Below are 23075 nucleotides of genomic sequence, written 5' to 3'. Positions count from 1 at the left end.
ACTAAACTTATTGTGGTAATCATTTCTCAATATATGTATGTAAAGTCACTATGTGATACACCTTAAACTTAAACCAAGCTGTACATCAATTATATCTCAATAAAACTGGGGAAAAAATGTAAGTTCTATAAGGTCAGGGATTTTTCCTTTTTCTTCACTGCTATGTCCCTTACTCTCAGACAGGTCCTGGCACAACAAATAAGTATTTGTTAGTAAACCATTAACTACAGGAGTGCCTGGGTGGCTCCTGTCGGTTAAGGGTCTGACTTCAGCTCAGGTCATGACCTCGGGGTCCTGGGATCAAGCCCCTCATGGGGCTCTACACTCAGCAGGGAGTCTGCTTCTCCCTCTCCCTCTGCCCCTCCCCCTGCTCATGCTCTCTCTCTAATAAATAAATAAAATCTTTAAAAAAAAAAAAATTCAAAAAAATTTAAAATAAACCATTACCTAAAAAAACAAGTACAGAGCGGTTATCTGACACCCCCACATCCATATAGTATGCTAGCAAGCCTGGTATAATCAGAAAATGATTTATTTATATACGACTACTTTACTTAGCTGTTTCCTATAATTTCAGAAGTTTCCTTAAAAATGAAATTGAAAACATTAGAGTATGCCTTTAATATGAGGACTTTTCTGCTCTCTTCAACTCTGCTTCCTCACCTGCTTGCAGAGGGATACTAATAATACTCAGTAATTTCATATATAATCTTACCAGAGAGGATAATTCAATTAGCTACATTATACTGAAGCTCTTGCTTTAAGATTCGAATAGGATGGGATCTAGTAGAAAAAAAATCTAAAAGAATAGTTTAGGAAATAGGTCCCTTTCTGCATGTCTCATGGTTTTTTTGTTTTGTTTTGTTTTTGTTTTTTTAAGATTTTATTTGTTTACTTGAGAGAGAAAGCATGAGAGGGGGGCTGGAGGGGCAGCAGAGGGAGAGAGACAAGCAGACTCCTAGCTGAGCACAGAGCCCAGTGCAGGGCTTGGGGCTCAATGTGGGGCTCAATCCCAGGACCCTGAGACCATGACCTGAGTAGAAGTCAGTTGCTTAACCGACTGAGCCACCCAGGCGTCCCTGCATGTCTCATGTTTTTATCCCCAACTCCCTTGAGTCTTGCATGAGTCAATCCTATCAATTCCTAAGAACTCAGTGGAAGCCTATAAACTATCTTACACCCCATCACATTCTCAAAAACATATTGTGGTTTTCAAATTTCCTTAATCAATCCATTTATCTCTCTGATGAATATTCATTTCCAAACTAAAGGTTAAAATACTACAGCAGAAGTAGGTAATTTGGAATCAAATTTATTCTGAAACAGAGTAAAATGACCCCGATAACATTATACATGAAACTCTGGGTAGACAAAATGATGACTGGCAAAAAGACAGCTGAATAGCACACCCTGTATAAATAAGAATTAAAAGTGTGTCAACAGAGAGGACATGTTGCAGATGTGCTTTCTGTATCACACAAATCCCCAAACCGGCCTGGCTACTTATTCAAAGGCTCATTTGAAGAAAATTGCATCCTCCATATTGGTCTGATTCTGAAACTCAACTACAGTATAAGGCATCAGCTTAAAAAAACAACTACTCTCAGTGACCTCAAGATACTATTAGCAAAACACAAGTGTGATATTCCTGAGCACTGGTAAAATAAATTCTCAACAGTCCTAAATTCCATGATTGAATTTAGATGAATTAACTAATTCCTCCCTGAACAAAATTCATAAGTTTCTTAAAAAACAAAAACAAACAAAAAAAAACCCAAAAAAAGCCAACAAGCTCCAATACATTCTATTCTATATCAAATTACAAAGCTATAAATGTCTAGAAATGCCTCAAGGTGTGTAACTACTGAAGCTAATTAGCATTCTCAAAATTAAACATCCACTACGATGCTCAAGGAACTGGGAGCACAGAAAAGAGATAAGGGCAAACAAATCCCACCAAAAAGATAAAGTTCAAATGTGTCTCTCTAATAAATAAAGAAAACAGGATTCTGGAATTAACCAACGTAACTTGCTGGGAGAAGAAAAATTATCAACCTTGTAAGTGTCAAATAAAATATAAAACTTTTTGTTGCTGTTATTCACTGGGAAAGTGGGTATTAATTGGGCTGGAAGCTCAGAACTGTGATGATTTTGTAATAAAGATTGCATGAAAGATCCTTTCATTTGAACCGAAAAGATATTGTTTTAAAAAGAAAATACACTTTAAAAAAAAATCTATACTAAATCATCTTATTCTGTAAGATCACCACACCAGAGTTGTGCCATATAACTTTACCTCTAATCCTCACTTACACCTTTACCCTAACAAAGAATACAACTATGGGATCTTGGACAAAGAAAATTCAGTATTTTATACAGTTAGTTTTTAGAGACTGAATTCCCAGCTCTGCCACTTACAAGCTATGTGATCTTGGGCAAATTACTTAATCTCTTTGTGACTCAGTTTCCCTTATCTGTAAAACAAAGGTAACAGTAACTATCTCATGGGGCTATAAAGATTAAATGAGTTAATATACAGGTAAAATGCTTAGACACATGGAAAGCATTTAAATAAATGTTAGCTATTATTTTTGTTGTTATTTAGTCTTCTCTAAACTAATAAAAGAAGATTGGGGTCACTATTTTTAAAACTTGGAGGAATCGGGGTGCCTAGGTGGCTCAGTCAGTTAACTGTCCGACTCTAGATTTAGGCTCATGATCTCAGGGTTGTGAGATCGAGCCCCACATAGGGCTCTGTGCTGCACATGGAGCCTACGTGGGATTCTCTCTCTCCTCCCTCTGCCCTCCCCTCTTAAAAAGTTTGGAAGAATTAATATAGAAATAATATTATCTGTTTTATGGTTCCTCTGAAACTGCACGACCTGCTTGCATAGAAGGAATAAGCAGGCCCAGAGTGACATTAGGTTTTATGCATTTTCTCCTTAGAGACAAATATGGTAGGATGCAATCTAAGATTCCTGTGCTAGGGGAATGAAGTTCCCTTTCTGCACCTACCAGGAAAATCAATGGTACAGGAAACAAACAAGTAAATCATAATGTATTATGTTAAGTGCTAGCTAGAGCTGCTCACAAGGTTAAGTCGGAATAAAGGGAGTAGGAATGTAGATCATACCAGAAGAAAGGCTTCTTCTAGAAGGAAGGCATGTTTAAATCTAATCCTCTAGGACAAATAGTATTTAGCCAAAGAGAAAAGTGGAAAAACAGACCTAGATGGAATATTCACCAGCTGGATGATTTGAGGAAAGTTACTTAATCTCTCTAAACCTCAGTTTCCTTATCTATAAAATGGAATGATTACAATTCTTTTTTTAGAAGACTGTGAAGAGGGGCGCCTGGGTGGCTCAGTTGGTTAAGCGACTGCCTTCGGCTCAGGTCATGATCTCAGGGTCCTGGGATCGAGCCCCGCATCGGGCTCCCTGCTCGGCAGGAAGCCTGTTTCTCCCTTTCCCTCTCCCCCTGCTTGTGTTCCCTCTCTCACTGTCTCTCTCTGTCAAATAAATAAATAAAATCTTTAAAAAAAAATAAAAAAAAAATAAAAAAAATAAAAAAAAGAAGACTGTGAAGATTAAATGAGATAATATATATAAAGTACTTAGAACACAGTGCCAGGAACACAGAGTGTTCACAGAGTGAACCCAACAAACAACAGTATCATTAACACAGACATATGGATCACCTTGATGCTTTCTCAGAACAGCAAGTATTGCATAAAGAAAGCTAGAGTATAAGGCATTCACAGAAAAGTGGCTTGAGAAAAAGCTAGAGAGGAGTGGAAATAGGATCATAAAATGTCTTGCACACTAACTAAAGCTATGAGAAACTTGTAAAGGATTTTCAAAAATGAGTTACATCATTGTATTTCTATTTTAGAAACATTACTTTTGCTACAAAGTGGATGGCTTAGAAAGCAGATAAAATAGAGGCAGACACGCCAGCTAGGAAAAAGATGAGATAAGAATTCTAACTGTAGAATAAGGGGATTGTGACCCTAGGGGCATTAGGAGGTAGAATCGTTAAGACTTAGTGACATATATGAGATGTGTATGATGATTGAGAGAGGAAAAGTATAAGAAGATATCCAAGTGACCAGATAGAAAAGCAGCTTCTCAAAGTGTAGCCTGATATGCCTGGGAATCTCTAAGACTTTTTTCTGCAAGGTCAAAAACACTTTTATAATAATACTTTATTATTATATAATATATATGAAATAAATAACATTTATTAGATACATATTATATATATGAAATGAAATAATAATATACAATATAATAATAAGCCCTTGTTTGCCCTTTTCACTCTCATGCTCTCACAGGTATATGACAGTATTTTCCAGAAACTATATAGCATGTAATATCACAACCAACTGAATGACAAGGCAGATATGAGAATCTGTCTGTGTTCTATTAACCCCAATATTAAATTAGATTTGTATAAATGAAAAACAATGACACATTTCCCATTAAATTTTGTTAACTGTTTTTGAAGAATTTTTTTCATTAAAAACTTGCTTTTATATTAACATGTATTAGATTATCACTTTAAAATTAATAAATGTTTTTAAATTTCTCAGTTTTAATTTGCAATACACTAATATAGATAGATATAATCCATATAAACAAAAGCTCTTTTGGAGGCCTCAATAATTATTAAGAGTGTAAAGAAATTCTGATATCAGAAAGTTTGAGAACAACTGGGGTGGATATGTCTACCACTGAAATCAGAATACTGAAGGAGAAATCAGTCTGGAAAGAAAGATGATAAAGTTCAGTTTAAAACATGGTAAATGTGGGATTGAGGGGAAGACGGTGGCAGAGTAGGAGGATCCTAGGCTACCCTGACCCATGAATACAACTAGAGAACTATCATATCATCCTAAATAACCCAGAAATCAATCTGAAGACGCAGAACAAACTCCACAACTAAAGGTAAAGAAGAGGACACATCGAAGAAGGTAGGAAGTGAGGATATGCGGCTTCAGAGAGAAACAGACTGCGGCTGCTGCAGTGGGGAGGGAGGCACGAATGTGGAGACGGGCGAGAGATAGACTAACACACAGGGGAAAGCAAATCCCCATAGCAAATGGCTTAGAAAGTGAGAGGGGCCAAATTTCATGCCTTTTGGCAACCAATGGGGCTTAAAGCCTCGAGTTTTAAAGGCCAGTGTGCTTGGTTCTGATAGAGCTCAGAGGACATTGGGGCTGCTCTTGGAGAAAAGGTAGGGCAAACAGCCCATGGACATATAGCATGGAAACAGTGATCTGAAGAGGGCCAGGGACACAGAGTGGGAGGTTACTTGTTCACCTCAGAGCATGTCCCAGACAAGTAGTATTTATGGAGAACAAAAGAACTGGCCAGTGCCATTTCCTTCCCCCACCCCTCAGCATAAGCACAGGGACACCTGCAGGAACCAGCCCAGCATGGACACTTGCTCTCTAACTTGCTTATGCCAAGCCCCCCTCCCTGCCCTCTGGTGGAACCACCCCTCCCAGTCACACTTGGCTCAGCCCCGGCTTGACAGGCCCTCTCCCCCAGTAGACCAGCCCAAACCCCTGCCAACCACCTCATCTCCTGACCAGGGAGTTTTATGAGGCCTTGGTTCCAGTGGTGGTGGCAACAAGACTCATTTTACAAGCAGACCAGAACATACCTAGTTAAAACAAGCCACATTCAGGCCAGGGACCAAGAACACTGTCCAAAACAGGCAAAGAGAGCCTCTGTAGACAACTGGCCTGAAGGATGAGATAAAGAAGCCAGGACACAACAGCAAAGGGCACAAAGCACACATTGGAGACATTCTCAGAAGCACCAGGCCCTGGGGAACAGGGGACACTACACTGGAGGGCACTATAGGACCTCTTCTTCATAAAACCATTGCCCTCAAGAACAAGAGACATAGCTGAGTTTTCTAACACATAATAACAGACACAGAAACTTAGACAAAATGAGAAGACAGGAATTTGCCCAAAATGAAAGAACAGGACAAAGCCATGATGGGAGATCTAAGCAAAGCAGATATAAGTAACATGCCTAATGGAGAATTTAAAGCAATGATCATAAGGATTCTCACTGGATTTGAGAAAAGAGTAGAGGACATCAGTGAGACCATTAACATAGAGATAAGGAATAACATAGTAGAGATAAAGGGCTCACTAAATGAAATGAGAAACATGCTTGATGAAATGAACAGCAGGCTGGAAGAAGCAGAGGAACAAATTAATGACTTAGAAGACAGAGTAATGGAAGGTAATCAAGCTGAACAAAAGAGAGAAAAAAGAATTATGCAAAACCAGAATAGACTTAGGGAACTCAGTGACTCCATTAAGCATAATAACATTTGTATTATAGGAGTTCCACAAGAACAAAAAAGAAAAAAAGAAGGCAGAAAATGTATTTGAAGAAATAATAGCTGAAAACTTCCCTAATCTGGGGAAGGAAACAGATATCCAGATCCAGGAGGCAGAGAAAACACCCAAAAAAATCAACAAAAGCAGATCCAAACTAGGACATATTGTAATTAAAATGGCAAAAATACCAGGGTGCCTGGCTGGCTCAGTTGGTGGAGCATGCAACTCTTGATCTGAGGGTCATGAGTTTAAGCTCCACATTGGGTGTACAGCTTATTTAAAAAAATACAATAAAAAGGCAAAATATAGTGATAAAGAAAAATATTAAAAGCAGTAAGACAAAAGAAGACAGTTACACATAAAGGAAACCCCATTAGCAGACAAACAAAAACAAAAGAAGTTCATCACCACTAAACCAGTCCTGTAAGCAATATTAAAAGGGACTCTTTGAGTTGAAAGGAAAGATCAAAAGTGACAGTATGAAGTTAGGAAACACAAAAGCAGTAAAAATGAATATCTCTCTAAAAAAATCAGTCAAGGAACTGACAAAATAAAAGGATATAAAATATGACACCATATACCTACAACATGGGGAGAAGAGGAGTAAAGAATATATGCAAACTTAAAAAACCATCAATTTAATATAGACTGCTATATGCAGAAGATGTTATATATAAACATATTGTAACCACAAATCAAAAACCTCTCATAAATATGCAAAGAATAGAGAAAGAAATCCAAGTATATCACTAAAGAAAACCAGCAAGCCATGAAAGACAAGAATCAGAAAATCTTCAGAAACAACCACAAAACAAGTAATAAGATAACAATAAATACATTTCCATAAGTAATTACTTTGAATGTAAAAGGATTAAACACTTCAGTCAAAAGACACAGAGTGACAAAATGGATTTAAAAAAAAAAGCCATCTGTATGCTGCCTACAAGAGACTCATTTTTTTGTTTTTTGTTTTTTTTGTTGTTGTTGTTATTGCATGGCTTCAAGTCACAAAGGTTTATTTCTTTTCTCTTTTTAATTTTCAATTAGCCAACATATAGCACATCATTAGCTTTTGATGTGTTCAACGATTCATCAGTTGTGTGTAACATTGAGTGCTCATCACAACCACAAAGGTTTATTTCTTATTCAAGCCTCATGTCCAGTGCAATTTGGCATGGCGGTTCTGCTTATCTTGATCATTCTGGAACCAAGCCAGATAGATCCGCTACCACCTCAAATGTATCTGGCTATTGTGTAAGAAGGAAAGGAGAAAATAGGAAGGCATACATTGGTTGTTAAAGCTTCTGCCCCCAAATTTTCACATTTTATTAGCCAAATCAAGTCATGTGGTGTGACATTTTTTTTTTTAATGGACACAATATTTTGCAGATCCTCCAATCAAGAGACTCATTTTAGACCTAAAGACACCTGCAAAGATGGAGAAACTTTTATCATGCAGATGGATGTCAAAAGAAAGCCGGAGTAGCAATACTTATATCGGACAAAATGGACTTTAAAAACAAAGAATGTAACAAGAGACAAAGGACACTATAGGGGCGCCTGGATAGCTCAGTCGGTTGAGGATCTGATTCTTGATTTCAGCTCAGGTCATGATCTCAGGGTCTTGAGATCAAGCCCAGCATCAGGCTCCACTCAGCACGGAGAATGCTTTTGATTCTCTCTCTCCCTCTCCCTCTGCCCCACCCCCGCTCACGCTCTCTCTACATAAATAAATAAATAAATAAAATCTTAAAAAGAAAAAGGACACTCTACAATAATAAAGGGAACAATCCAACAAGAACATGTAACAATTGTAAATATTTATGCATCCAATATGGAAGCACCCAAATACATAAAATAGTTAATAACAAACATAGAGGAACTAATTGATAATAATACAACAATAGTAGGGGACTTTAACACCCCATGTATATCAATGGACAGATCATCTAAACAGAAAATCAACAAGGAAACAATGGTTTTGAATGACACACTGGAGCACATGGATTTAAGAGATATATTCAGAACATTCCATCCTAGGGGCACCTGGCTGGCTCAGTCTGTAAAGCATAGGACTGTTGATCTTGGGGTTGTGAATCTGAGCCCCACACTGGGTGTAGAGGTTACTTATGGAAATTTTTAAAAACTAAAAAAAAAAAAGAAGAAGAACATTCCATCCTAAAACAGAATACACATTCTTTTCAAGTGCACATGCAACATTCTCCAGAATAGATCACATATTAGGTCACAAAAAGCTTCAACAAATTCAAAAAGATCAAAGTCATGCCATGCATTTTCTGACCACACTATGAAACTAGAAGTCAACCACAAGAAAAAATATGGAAATACCACAAATACATGGAGATTAAATAACATGCTACTAAACAATGAATGAGTCAACCAAGAAATAAAAGAAGAAATTTTAAAAAGTACATGGAAACAAATGAAAACAAAAACACAATGGTTCAAAAACCTTGGGATGCAGCAAAAGCAGTTCTAAAAGGGAAGTTTATAGCAATACAGGCCCACCTCAAAAAGTAAAATCTCAAACCTAAACTTACATCTAAAGGACCTAGAAGAACAACAAACAAAACCTAAACCAGTAGAAGGAAATAATAAAGATTAGAGCAGAAATAAATGACACAGAAACTAAAAAAAATAGAACAGATCAATGAAACCAGGAGCTGGTTCTTTGAAAAAAAATCAATAAAATTGATAAACCACTAGCCAGACTTATCAAGAAAAAAAGAGAAAGGACCCAAATAAATAACATCACAAATGAGAGGAGAAATAACTACAAACACCACAGAAATACAAATAATTATAAGAGAAAATTATGAAAAACTATATGCCAATTGGAAAACCTATATTTCCAATTGGAAAACCTAGAAGAAATAGATAAATTCCTAGAAACATATAACCTACCAAAACTGAAACAAGAAGAAATAGAAAATTTGAACAGACCAATTACCAGCAAAGGAATTGAATCACTAATCAAAAAAACTCCCAACAAACAAAAGTCCAGGACCAGATAGCTTAACAGGCAAATTCTACCAAACATTTAAATTAATACCTATGCTTCTCAAACTATTCCAAAAAAATAGAAGAGGAAGGAAAACTTCCAAATTCATTCTATGAGGCCAGCATTCCCTAATACCAAAACCAGATAAAGACACCACAAAAAAAGAGAACTACAGGCCATTATCTCTGATGAACACAGATGCAAAAATCCTCAACAAAATACTAGCAAATCAAATCCAACAATACATTTAAAAAAATCATTCACCACGACCAAGTGGGATTTATTCCTGGGTTGCAAGTTGGTTCAATTTTCACAAATCAATCAACGCGATACATCACATCAGTAAGAGAAAGGATAAGAACCATACGATCACTTCGATAGACATGGAAAAGCATTTGACAAAGTAAAACAGCAATTCATGATAAAAACCCTCAACCAAGTAGGTTTGGAAGGAATGTACCCCAACATAACATAGACCATAAATAAAAAACCGACAGCTAAACATCATCCTCAAATGGGGAAAAACTGAGAGCCTTTTGCCTAAAATCGGGAACAAGACAAGGATGTCTACTCTCCCCACTTTTATTCAACGTAGTACTGGAAGTCCTAGCCACAGCAATCAGACAACAAAAATAAAGGCATCCAAATTGGTAAGGAAGAAGTAAAACTTTAGGGGCGCCTGGGTGGCTCAGTTGGTTAAGCGACTGCCTTGGGCTCAGGTCATGATCCTGGAGTCCCGGGATCGAGTCCCGCATCGGGCTCCCTGGCTCAGCAGGGAGTCTGCTTCTCCCTCTGACCCTCCCCCCTCTCATGCTCTATCTCATTCTCTCTCTCAAATAAATAAGTAAAATCTTAAAAAAAAAAAAAAAAAAAAAAGAAGTAAAACTCACTATTTGCAGATGACATGATACTATATAGAGAAAACCTGAAAGACTCCACCAAAAAACTACTAGAACTGATAAATGAATTCAGTTAAGTCACAAGGTACAAAATCAATGTGCAGAAATCTGTTGCATTTCTACATACAAATAATGAAGCAGCAGAAAGAGAAATTAAGAAAATAATTCCATTTACAAATGCACCAAAAATAATAAGATATCTAGGAATAAACCTAACCCAAAAGGTGGAAGACCCGTACTCTGAAATCTATAAAACACTGATGAAAGAAATTCAAGACAACACAAAGAAGCTCATGAATTGGAAGAACAAAGTTGTTAAAATGTATTATACTACCCAAAGCAATCTACACATTTAATCCCATTCCTTTCAAAATACCAACAGCATTTGGGGCACCTGACTGGCTCATTCGGTAGAGTGTGCAACTCTTGATCTTGGGGTTGTGAGTTTGTGCCCCATGTTGGGTGTAGAGATTACTCAAAAATAAAATCCTTAAAAAATAATAAAATAATAAAATAATAAAATAAAATAAAATAAAACATGGTAAATGTGATGTGCCTGTGGATAGACTAATCAAAGTGCCCAACAGGCAGTTACACTGTTCAGACTAGATATCTATACAGCCAAACTGTGATGTAAATTGAAACCTTAGATTTTGAAGGGAGAGTGCATAGTGAGAACAGTGACAGATTAGCAGCAGAGAAGGCTAGAGAGGTGAGCAGAGAGACCTCAGGACACACCAGTATTTAAAGAATAAAGAAGAGGAAGAGGAATCCCTATATAGAAAGGAAAAGGAAAGTTATAAAAATTAGAAATAAAATTGAAAAGTAAAAGAGCATATCACCACCTATAAGTTAAAAAGAGAAAAAGCTGTTTAGGGCTTTGAAGGAAAGCAAAAAACCATCCACTGTTAGTAACAGCAGGGGAAAATAGAATAAATAATGAAATCCAGCATTAATTCCAAAATCTCAATTTAGGCAAGTGTTTCAATCTCTTCTAATACTTTTTTCTTATCAGAGTTACTTGTAAGAGATAGAAAGATTTCAGATTCTTCTTCTTTGCTTTTTTTGTTCACCCCACCAGAGGAAATGCAAGCACATAAGAAAATGGCCAAAGGGATGGAAATCAAAAGGTCCTGGATGAAATATATAAAGGGGGTTGACTGAAGTAGTGACTCAATGAACAAATACTCGCTGAGTAACCACTCTGTGCAAGGCATCAGGACAGGAACTGTTAAAATATCTGACTAGGGACACCTGGGTGGCTCAGTCAGTTAAGCATCTGCCTTTGGCTCAGGTCATGATCCTGGGGTCCTGGGATCGAATTCCGCATCAGGCTCCTTGCTCAGCAGGAAGCCTGCTTCTCTCTCTGCCTATTCTGCCTGCTCTGCCTACCACTCCCCCTGCCTGTGCTCACTCTCTGACAAATAAATTTTTAAAAACTCTTAAAAAAAAAATAGCTGTCTAATGTAACAAACTATGCCCTTAGTTCATCAGTAGAAGTGATAGACTCGAAATAGAAATCTTTCCTGATAAGACTGGCACAAGCAGGAGCCACTCTATCCCAAAGGTGGCTCTAGCAGATTTCCAGAGCTCAAAGTCACCCAATTACTAATATGTGTCCTAATTCCACAAAATAACTCCAAAGAAATATTTTCTTCAAGTGTTTGATAACTATGTGGTCCTGTACAATACTCCATCTCTCTGATTTTTTACATAGATAACTACAGTTTTGAAATACAGAGATAAATCTTTAAGAAATCCTAGCATATATTTATCAAATCATCATAAATGCTGATGTAAGCTCCAAAACTAATTAACAAAAGTTAAAGAATTACCTAGCGAGATGCACTTAGGCTGGAAAGGCTGCTTTAACTGGTCAACTCTACCCTTTAAATATAGAAAAATGTGATTTTATAAATATAGCCATTCTTTTGAGAAAAGGACTATATGGATAAGAATAGAGAAAAGGCATATGAAAGCCAGAATCTAGCATTACATCCAGAGAACCCTGAACAAGAAAGGATATATTATCACACACAAGCTGTCACTAAAATCTTTTCACACCATCATCTTGTGCTATGGTAGCTAACCTATTTCTAGCTCTAAGCCTGTATCTGATTGATTTGCAAACTTCTGGAAGTAGCTGGGCTTCAACAGACACTGAACAACATCAGAAGTATTTTTTTGTCTGAGTTATATTTAGCCTCTATTCCCCCCTCCTTTTCTGTTTAAGAACTTGAGAAAGGAAGAATTATTGGATAGTAGTTACTAACAATGGGTGTTCCTAATGTTATAAAACTTTGGCTGTGGGGGTCCTGGGGGAGATTTCATTTTTGACTACCATGGAGTAACAGAGATCATATTTACCTTCCTGGCAGAAACAACTAAAAAAAAAAAAAAAAAAAAAAAAAAAAAAGGGGAAAAAAAAAAATTTTAAAAAACTGGACATCAGGGAAAAAAAAACAGTGATTCCCGAGAGATGGGAAACAAATAAGGTAAGCCTTATGATTACCCAAGGTCAATGCCTAGACACCGCTTCCAAGTAATGTCAAAAAAAAAAAAAAAAAAAAAGGTGGAGGGGAGCCCAGGAGAAACCTGGGCAGAGTCCAACATGCTCCCTGACTGGAGAACACAGGAGTGAAAGTCTGAGAAAGCAAAGGAGTCTAGAGTTCACAAAAGAGAGTATGCCACCGGGGAAAATATTTGTAAACCATGTATCTAACAAAGGAATTGTATCTAGAATATATAAGCAACTCTCAAAACTCAAAGAAACAATTAGGAAATGGGCAAAAGACATAAGCATACATGGGGTGCCTGGGTGGCTCAGTCGTTAAGCGTCTGCCTTCAGCTCAGGTCATGGTCCCAGGGTCCTGGGATCGAGCCCTGCATCGGGCTCCTCGCTCTGCGGGAAGCCTGCTTCTCCCTCTCCCACTCCCCCTGCTTGTGCTCCTGCTCTCGCTGTATCTATCTCTGTCAAATGAATAAATAAAATCTTAAAAAAAAAAAAAAAAAAAGACATAAGCATACATGTTCAAAATCATTAGCCATTAGGGAAATGCAAATTAAAAACAAACAGATGAAATATCTCTACATACCTATCATAATGGCTAAAATAAAAAATACTAGGGCGCCTAGGTGGTTCAGTCGTTAAGCGTTTGCCTTCAGCTCAGGTCGTGATCCCAGGGTCCTGGGATCGAGCCCCGCATTGGGCTCCCTGCTCAGCGGGAAGCCTGCTTCTCCCTCTCCCACTCCCCCTGCTTGTGTTCCCTCTCTCGCTGTGTCTCTCTCTGTCAAATAAAGAAATAAAATCTTTAAAAATAAATAAATAAATAAAGATGAAATATGTAATTACTCTTGGGCATTTATCCCACACAAAGAAAAACTTATGTTTACAGAAAAACCTGAACATGAATGTTCATAGCAGCTTTATTCATAATGGCCAAAAACTGGAACCAACATAGAAGTCCCTCAACAGGTGAATGCTTAAACAAACTTGGGACAACCATACCACAGACTACTACTCAGCAACAAAAGGATACAAACTATTGACACATGCAATAATTTGGATGGATCTCAAGGGAATTATGCGGAGTGGGAGAAAAAGTCATTCTCAATAGGTTATATATGGTATGATTCCATTTAATTAACATTTTGACATGACAATATTAAAGAGCTGAAGAACTGACTAGAAAAGCCAGTGTTATAGGTTCACGAATGGGGTGCAGGCAGCTGGATGTGGTTATAAAAGGGTAACAGGAAGAATTCTTATGGGAATGGAACTGTTCTATATCTTGACGGGGGTTGTGGATATACAAATTCACACAGTGAAATTCCACAGAACTCCCCTCAACACACATACCCATGCACTGAGAGCAGTGCATGTACAACTGTCAAATCTGAATAGACTCTATAGATTGTAACAATATAAATTTCCTGGTTTTTCATGGTACTATAGTTATACAAGCTGTCACAATTGGGAGAAATTGGGTGAAAGGCACATGGAATGGAATACTGCTGTAAATTTTTTTTTGCAATTTCCCATAAATTATACTTATTTCACAACGAAAAGTTTAAACAAATGACTGAGAAATGATAGATTATAAAATGAGTAAAGAGCAACATTTAAAAAGTTATTATAACTATATTCCATATGTGTAAAAATCTCAAGGAAAAAGCATGTTAGGTAGAAGAAGTAAAAAAAAAAATCTCTGAAATGGTAGAGATAAAAACACACTATGTACGACTGATAGCAGATTAAAAATTGCAAGAGAACAAATCAGGGCGAGTAAACAAGAAAACAGCAATAGAAGTCAACCAAAATAAAACACAGAAAGAAAAAAAAACATTAAAATAAAATGAACAAAGCATCCATGAACTGTGTGGGACAAATTCTAATTGCCTAATATATGTGTCAGTGGTATTTCCAAAGAAGAGACAGGGGAAAAAATATTTAATGAAATAGTAGCTTCCAAGTTTCCAAATTATAATAAAACTGTAAATACACAAATCCAAGAAGCTGAAAAAAAACAAACCAAGACACACCATTACCAAATTACCTAACACTAATATTACAGTAATACAGAGTAAATTTAAAAGCAACCAGGTGGAAGGATATATTACATTTAGAGGACAAAGATGAAGACGATAACAGAATTCTCACTGGAAACTATTCAAGTCAGAAGACAATGGATTCACATCTTAAAAGACTGAAAGAAAAAAACTGTCAACCACAAATTCTATACTCACAGAAAATATCTTTCAAAAATGAAGGCAAAATATAGACTTTTTCTGTACAAAAGCTAAACATCATCACAAGTAGACCTGTGCAAGTCCTTCAGGCTGAATAAATATTGTCTGGATTTACACAAAGGAATAAAGAGCATCAGAAATGGTTACAATGTGGATAAATATAAAAATCTTTTTTTTACTCATTCAAATATTTTTAAAGTTATAAACTATTCAAAGCAATAATTTAAGATATACTGTAATTTATATATATATACAAGTATATACATGCATGTGTATATATGTGTGTGTATACATATGTATGTATATGTGTGTATAAAATAAATAAATCTGTCAAATACATAAAACCTTAAAAATATATATATATAAATTCAAACACACACACAAGTAAATTGTATACCTGGAATAGGGCAATGGTCAGGAGGGAAGAAAAAGCAGTATACTATTGTAAAGTTCTTATACTATACATGAAGCAGTATAATATTACCATGAAATGGAATGTACGGCCCGTAATTGGAAAAATGGCAATCAACAGAAACTCACTTAGGAATCCCAGACACTGGGCTTTAAATCAGCCAATTTAAATAAGACCAAAAAAGGAAACTATGACTAAAGAATTAAAGGAAAAGTATAACAATGTTTCAGAAACAATATTAATAGAAAGATAGAAATTATAAAAAGGAACCAAATAGACGAGCCTGCGTGGCTCAGTCGTTAAGCGTCTGCCTTCGGCTCAGGTCATGATCCCAGGGTCCTGGGATCAAGCCCCCCATCTGGCTCCCTGCTCCACAGGAAGCCTGCTTCTCCCTCTCCCACTCCCCCTGCTTGTGTTCCCTCTCTGCTGTGTCTCTCTCTGTCAAATAAATAAATAAAATCTTTTAAAAAGGGGGGGGAACCAAATAAAAATTTTGGAGTTGGAAAGTACAATAACAAAAATGAAAAACATAAGCAGAGAGGTTTGATACAAGATCTGAGCAGGCAGAAGAAAGAATCAACAAACTTGAAGCTAGGTCAATTAAGAATATCCAGTCTGGGGGCACCTGGGTGGTGCATTCTGTTGAGCATGGCTCTTGGTTTCGGCTCAGATCGTGGTCTCAGGGTCATGAGACTGACCCCCACGTGGGGCTCCGTCATCTGCATGGAATTGCTTGGGATTCTCTCGCCCTTTTTCCCTGCCCCCCTCCAAAATAAATAAATCTTTTTTTCCTAAAGACTTTATACACTTATTCATGAGATACAGAAAGAGAGAGACAGGCAGAGGCAGAGGGAGAAGCAGGCTCCCTGCAGAGCAAGGTGCCCATTGTGGGACTTAATCTCAGGACACTGGGATCACAACCTGAGCAGAAGGCAGACGCTTAACCGACTGCATTACCCAGGTGCCCCAAAATAAATAAACCTAAAAAAAAAGAAAAAAAAACCAATATCCAGTCTTCGGGCACCTGGCTGGCTCAGTCAGAAGAGCATGCAACTCTTGATCTTGGGGTGAGTTCCAGCCCCATGTTGGGTGTACAGATTACTTAAATAAATAAACAAAAACTTTAAAAACAACAAACAAAAAGAATATCCAGTCTGAGGAACAGAAGGAAAAAACATAGCTAGGGCAGTGAGGCAATAAAAAGAAAGAAAAGGCATTCAGTCTGGAAAAGAAGTAAAATTTTTCTATTTGCAGGGGGCAGCTGGGTGGCTCAGTCAGTTGGGTGGCCAACCCTTGATTTCAGCTCAGGTCATGATCTCAGGGTCCTGGGATCCAGCCCCAAGTTGGGCCCCTTGTTCAGCGGGGAATCTGCTTGAGGATTCTCTCTTCCGCTCCCTCTGCCCCTCCCCCCACTCGTGCACTCTCTCTCTCTAAAATAAGTCTTCAAAAACAAACAAAAAAAATTTTCTATTTGCAGATGACATGATCTTATACATAGAAAATCCTAAGGAATCCACTAAAAACTAATAAACAAGTTCAGCAAGGTTGCAAAATATAAGGTCAACATACAAAAATTGATTGTATTTCTATACACAAGTAATGAATATTCCAAATACGAAATTAAGGGGAAAAGTCCATTTACAGTAGTAACAAAAATAATAAAATACTTAGGTATAATTTTAACAAGGAAGTATAATAGAATAGGATTAAAAAAGTGTAAGGCTTATATATTAAAAATTATAAACAATCACTGATAGAAATTAAAGAACTTATTATTAAATAAGGGGGAAGATGTCCCATGTTCATGGACTGAAAGATTTAATATTGCTAAGGTGGTAACACTCTCAAAACTGATCTACAGATTCAGTGCAATCCCTATCAAAATCCTAGCTGGCTTTTTTTTTTTTTTTTGAAGACATCGACAATCTGATCCTAAAATTCATATGGAAATGCAAGGGACCTAAAATAAACAACATAATCTTTTTTTTTTTTTTAACTAATCTCTACACGCAACATGGGGCTCAAACTCACAACTCTAAGATCAAGAGTCAGATGCTCTACCAAATGAGCTACCCAGGCACACCAAACAACATAATCTTGAAAAAAGAAAAACAAAATTGGAGGACTCACATTTCCTAATTTCAATTTACCACACAAAGTAACAGTAATCAGAACAGTGCTGTAGTGGAATAGAATTGAAAGGCCAGAAATAAATCTTTACATTTATGGTCAACTAATTTTTTTTTTTTAAGATTTTATTTATTCATTCGACAGAGAGAGACACAGCGAGAGAGGGAACACAAGCAGGGGGAGTGGGAGAGGGAGAAGCAGGCCTCCCGCTGAGCAGGGAGCCCGATGCGGGGCTCGATCCCAGGACCCTGGGATCACGACCTGAGCCAAAGGCAGACGCTTAACGACTGAGCCACCCAGGCGCCCCTATGGTCAACTAATTTTCAAACAAGGAGGCCAAGACAATCAAATAGGCCAAGGACAGTCTTTTCAACAAAAGGTCCTGGGACAAGTGGATAGCTAAATATAAAAGAATAAAGTTGGAACCATACCTCATATTACACACAAAAATTAACTCAAAATAGATCACAGACCTAAATGTAAAAGCTAAAACTATAAAATTCAACATGAAACACTAGAATAAATCTTCATGACCTTGGGTTAGACAAAACTTTCTTAGACATAACACTAAAAGCATAAGCAACAAAAGAAAAAATAGATCAGCAGACTTCATCAAATTTAAAACTTTTGTCTGGGGGCGCCTGGGTGGCTCAGTTGTTAAGCGTCTGCCTTCGGCTCTGGTCATGATCCCAGGGTCCTGGGATGGAGCCCCATATCGGGCTCCCTGCTCAGCGGGGAGTCTGCTTCTCCCTCTCCCACTCCCCCTGCTTTTGTTCCCTCGCTTGCTGTGTCTCTCTCTGTCAAATAAATAAATAAAATCTTAAAAAATAAAATAAATAAAACTTTTGTCTGTAAACAATACCATCAAGAAGGTGAAAAGACAACTCACAGAATAGGAAAAAATATCTGTAAATCATGTATCAAATAAGGAACTTGTATCCATAATAAAGAATTCTTACAACTCAATAAAAAAAAAGATAAGTTATCTAAAAAAGGCAAAGGATTTAAATATACATTTCTTTAAAAAAAATATACAAATGGCCAATAAGTACACAAAAAGAAGCTCAATTCAACAGCATTAGTCATCAGGGAAGTGCAAATCAAAATCATAATGGTATTACTTGACACCCACTAGGATGGCTAGAATCAAAAGACAGACAATAAGTTTAGTAAGGATAGATAAATTGGGGCCCTCATACATTGCTAGTGGGAATGTAAAATTATGCAGCCACTATGGAAGCAGTTTGACAGTTCTTCAAAAAGTTCAACAGAGTTACCATATGATCCAGCAATTACACTTCTAGATATATACTCCAAAGAAATGAAAACATATACCCACACAAAAACTTATTAAAAAATGTTCATAGCAGCATTATTCATAGTACCCAAAAAGTGGAAACAACCCAAATGTCTAGCAACTGAGGAATGGATAAGCTAAATGTGATATATCTACACAATGGAATATTATTCAGCCATAAAAAGGAATAAAAGTACTGATACATGCTACAACTTGGATGAATCTTGAAAATATTACTCTAAATGAAAGAAGCCAGATACAAAAGGTTCATATATTGTCTGATTCTTTTTATAGGATATATCCAGAAGAGGCAAATCCACAGAGACAGAAAGCAAATTAGGGAATGGGGAGTGATTATTTAATGAGTATGGTATGGTTTACAAAATGATGAAAAAGTTTTGAAACTAGAGAGAACTAGTGGTTGCACAACATCATAAATACACTAAATACCACTGATCTATACACAAAAACTGGTTAATTATAAGTTATGTGAATTTCACCGTAATTTTTTAAAAAAGAAATTAACTTAGAGGGGGAAAAAAGTATATGCCCATACAAACAAAAAATAAATGTGAGAGTATATACTTTACAATTCCATTTATATAAAAATCTAGACAATGCAAACTATTCTATAGTGACAAAAGTTGATCAGTGGTTGCCTAGGATCACAAGTTGAGGGAAGTATTAAAAATGGGGATAAGGAAACTTGTGGAGGTGATATTTTCATTATCTTGACTGTGGTAATAGCTTCATGGGTGAATAACACATATGTCAAAACTTAACAAACTGTACACTTTTAATACGTACAGTTTACTGTATGTTAATTATAGCTCAAGATGTATTTTGAAAAAGATGGGGAAAGGGGAAATAGGGCAATGTATTCATGCTGGCAACTCAATAACTGATAAGGGAGTGATAAAAGCAGTTTTATTTTACCTTGATGAGTGTACAAACAACACCTGGCAAAATTGTACATGGAGAACCACTCACAGCAGCATATAAATTTGAATTTCTGTATATTTACAAATACTTCTATTAACCAACATTATACTTTCAGAGATCCTGAATCTTCATTTTTGACTGATTTTCGGGTAGTGCTAAAAACCCTCTCAGTTCTGGCAAGTACTACCATTAGTATGATCTGTAAATAAACATTTAGACATACCAAGAAAGCTCCTACAAGAAGCCCTAATAAGGTTCCTTAAAGCTAAAATATCTGTGAACAGTATTTCAAATGTGATGAAAACAACACAAAAGAGTCCTATCATCCATACTAATAATCTTTTAAGAATTCCCCCGTTAATATCTATTAACCTTTTGTAAGATAAAGTAAATACCTATTTTGTAAGGTAAATATCTATTTACCTTTTGTAGATATTCACTCAAATAAATTTAAACTATTTCAAACTTAGAAAAGCTTTAAAGTTAAAACTCTAAATTGGATTTTTCTTTACCAAAAAGTATGTCCGTTGTTTCAAAGACAAACAAAAAGTATGATGTATTCACTAGTGGGAAAAGTTATGGAAATGAGGGTGAAGTTCAGTCAAAACCACTTTACATTCATGTATTTATGACAGGTGAGGAATGACATCATCTAATGACATCATCTAATGACATCAGCTACCATCATCTCTCACTTCGACTACAGCAGTAGTCTTTTTTATTTCTTAATTCAGGTGAACTCAGTCTTAATATACTTTAGTCTCAGTTTCTTCATCTATTAAATGGGTACAATAACACTTCCAACCTCACAAGGTTGCGTGATAATTAAATGAGAATACAGGTATAGCACTTAAGTTTGTTGCCTAGCACACGGAAAGTGCTCCATAAATGTTACCTATTATTACCTGAATAAATGTTCAGCCTCCATGAGTCCAGTGCTGGAATGGCATCTCATATAAGAAACAAGTCTAACCTCAAAAAAAAAAAAAAAAAAAAAAGTTAAAAGCAATTTAAATCTTAATATATTGAGACTCCCAAAGAAAATTAAAATATCCATTTCAAAATCCACAGCAGCTTCTTTTTTTGTTTTTTTAGATTTTATTTATTTATTTGAGAGACAGAGAGAGTGCACACATGAGCAGGGGAGTGGGAGAGGGAGAAGCAGACTCCCTACTGAGCAGGGAGCCCAACTTGGGGCTCAGTCCCAGGACCCGGAGATCATGACCTGAGCCGAACACAGACGCTTAACCTACTGAGCCACCCAGGCGCCCCTCCACAGCAGCTTCTGAATATCTTCTTTCCCAATTCCTTTTGCTCACAATGTTTCTCATAACCCTACACCTGCCCTGAACCCTCTATATCCATTCCTACTTTTTTTTTAATCCATTGCTTTAATGCACAGTTTTATTTTTTTATTATTTTTTTAAGTAAACTCTACGCCCAACATGGGGCCTTGAACTCACGACCACAAGATCAAGAGTTGCATGCTATGGGGCGCCTGGGTGGTTCGACCAGACTCTTGGTTTGAGCAACCGACTTGGTTTCCACTCAGGTCATGGTTTCGGGGTCCTGGGATCAAGCCCTGCCATCAGGCTCCAGGCTGGGTGAGGAGTCTGCTTGAGATTCTCTGCCTCTCCCTGTCCCTCTGTCCCTCCCCCAGCTAGCACTCATTCTCTCTCTCTCTCTAAAATAAATAAATAAAATCTTAAAAAAAAAAAAAAGAGTCGCATGCTCTACCAACTGAGCCACCCAAGGGCCCCTACCTATTCCTATTTTCAATTCACAATACAACACTCTGCTCACTTGGCTCTTTCTCCTCTAATGATCCACTCTTCTTATAAGCAGTTCTTGGTCCACTTTCTAATATAAGTTAATCATCCAGTCTTACTGCTTGAAATTCTTCAGCTGTTTTCTACCCATTATCCTCTTATACAAGACAATTCTAGAAACTGAGCTATCAGATAGGGAATCTCTCTCAGTAGATGAGAAGAATATAAAGAAGCCAGAGACAGAATTTTCTTCTGTGAGTAGAAACAAATACTACAAGCACATAATTTAGTATCTCCCCTCTCTGACTACAATATTTGTTATTATTATTATTATTATTGCCATTGCTATTACAGGACTCTGAGAGCTGGCTGCTGCTTAATCCACAGTAGAAACTCTGAGTGCTGAATGCCACCACTAGAACCCTTAATATGCCAAGCCAGTCTGTGTTCTTGGAACCCTCAAAATACCTAAGCCCCGCTGTGTCCTATGCTGAAGTGAAGAGCATCCCTAACTCTTCAGTTTTACAACTCTATACCATGAGTATCACATTGCTAAAGTCTGCCTTTCCGATACTGTACTAAGATTTCTACGAAAAAACTCTTCTGGTTTCTTTATAGCCCCTGTACCTTCGGGTTTTGGCATTAGAGATGTGTGGGAGTTTGGTAAGGGTTGGGAGGCATGGCCAGGATATCGCCCTTCCCCTTTTCACCACCAACCTTGGTCCTGAAACACTGTCTGCCTGGTGATTTTGTCCCCCCAGGAAATGCCTTATTCTCCCCTATGCAAAGAAATTACTAGTTGCCTTTCCCCACAGGCCCTCAAGCCGTGCCCAGATGTGCCTGATTTTTAAGTGGGCATAGTGAGTTCATGCTGAGAGCCTTGCCATACCAAGAGTTAGTTCTCTATCCAACTCTGACTTAGAGAATCAAGAGCAACATAATTCAAAACACACACTAGGACTTACTAATGTTATGGTTTTCTTGCCCTATTTGTAATTTTATCAAATTAAAAATGGAATACTTTCAGAAAGAAGTTCAATTCCTTTCTGCCGTCCATCCTCCATAACCCCCATGTAGTTTGCTAATAAAATGCTATAGCCTCATAACTAATTTCTCTACTTCCTCTCTGGGCACTCTGCTATCTGTTCTCCCCAGAGAAGCATGAGTGATCTTTTAAAACTGTAAATCAGATCATTTAGCTTTCTTGATCAACCAGCTTCTTTCTACCAATGGTTTTCCATCATCCTAGGTGAGGTCTACAGAGCCCTACAAAATCTGGCCCCTGCCTATTCTTGAACATACCAAACCACATACTCCCCATGAGGCCTTTGTTTTGTTAGTTCCTCCTGCCCAGAACACTCTTCTCCCATCAGGAAACGCTGGTTCTGCCTCCCTTTTAGTTCACACACCACTATAAAAAGGTCTTCCTGACCATCCCATCTGACTATACCCTCTCCCTTACTCTCAGTCACATCACCACATCTATTTTCT

General features: G+C 37.2%; 1 protein-coding gene across 4 annotated transcripts in view; it reads right to left on the bottom strand.

The window, feature by feature from the left end:
• The window catches only part of R3HDM2 (R3H domain containing 2), a 153818-nt gene that overhangs the window by 93389 nt on the left and 37354 nt on the right, over positions 1-23075 (bottom strand). For 2 of the 4 annotated variants that reach the window (XM_032421010.1, XM_032421011.1), the window contains one exon: positions 20721-20783. The exons of 1 other annotated variant lie outside the window; for it this stretch is intronic. The gene's annotated coding sequence lies outside the window, so the exon portion shown is untranslated. Of the gene's footprint in view, positions 1-20720; positions 20789-23075 lie in introns of all 4 variants that reach the window. One more of the 4 variants, XM_032421012.1, reaches the window with a different exon arrangement.

Source organism: Phoca vitulina, unplaced genomic scaffold, assembly GCF_004348235.1.
Source record: "Phoca vitulina isolate PV1807 unplaced genomic scaffold, GSC_HSeal_1.0 scaffold23, whole genome shotgun sequence".
NCBI lineage: Eukaryota > Metazoa > Chordata > Mammalia > Carnivora > Phocidae > Phoca > Phoca vitulina.
This window is presented reverse-complemented; position numbering and strand designations above follow the sequence as displayed.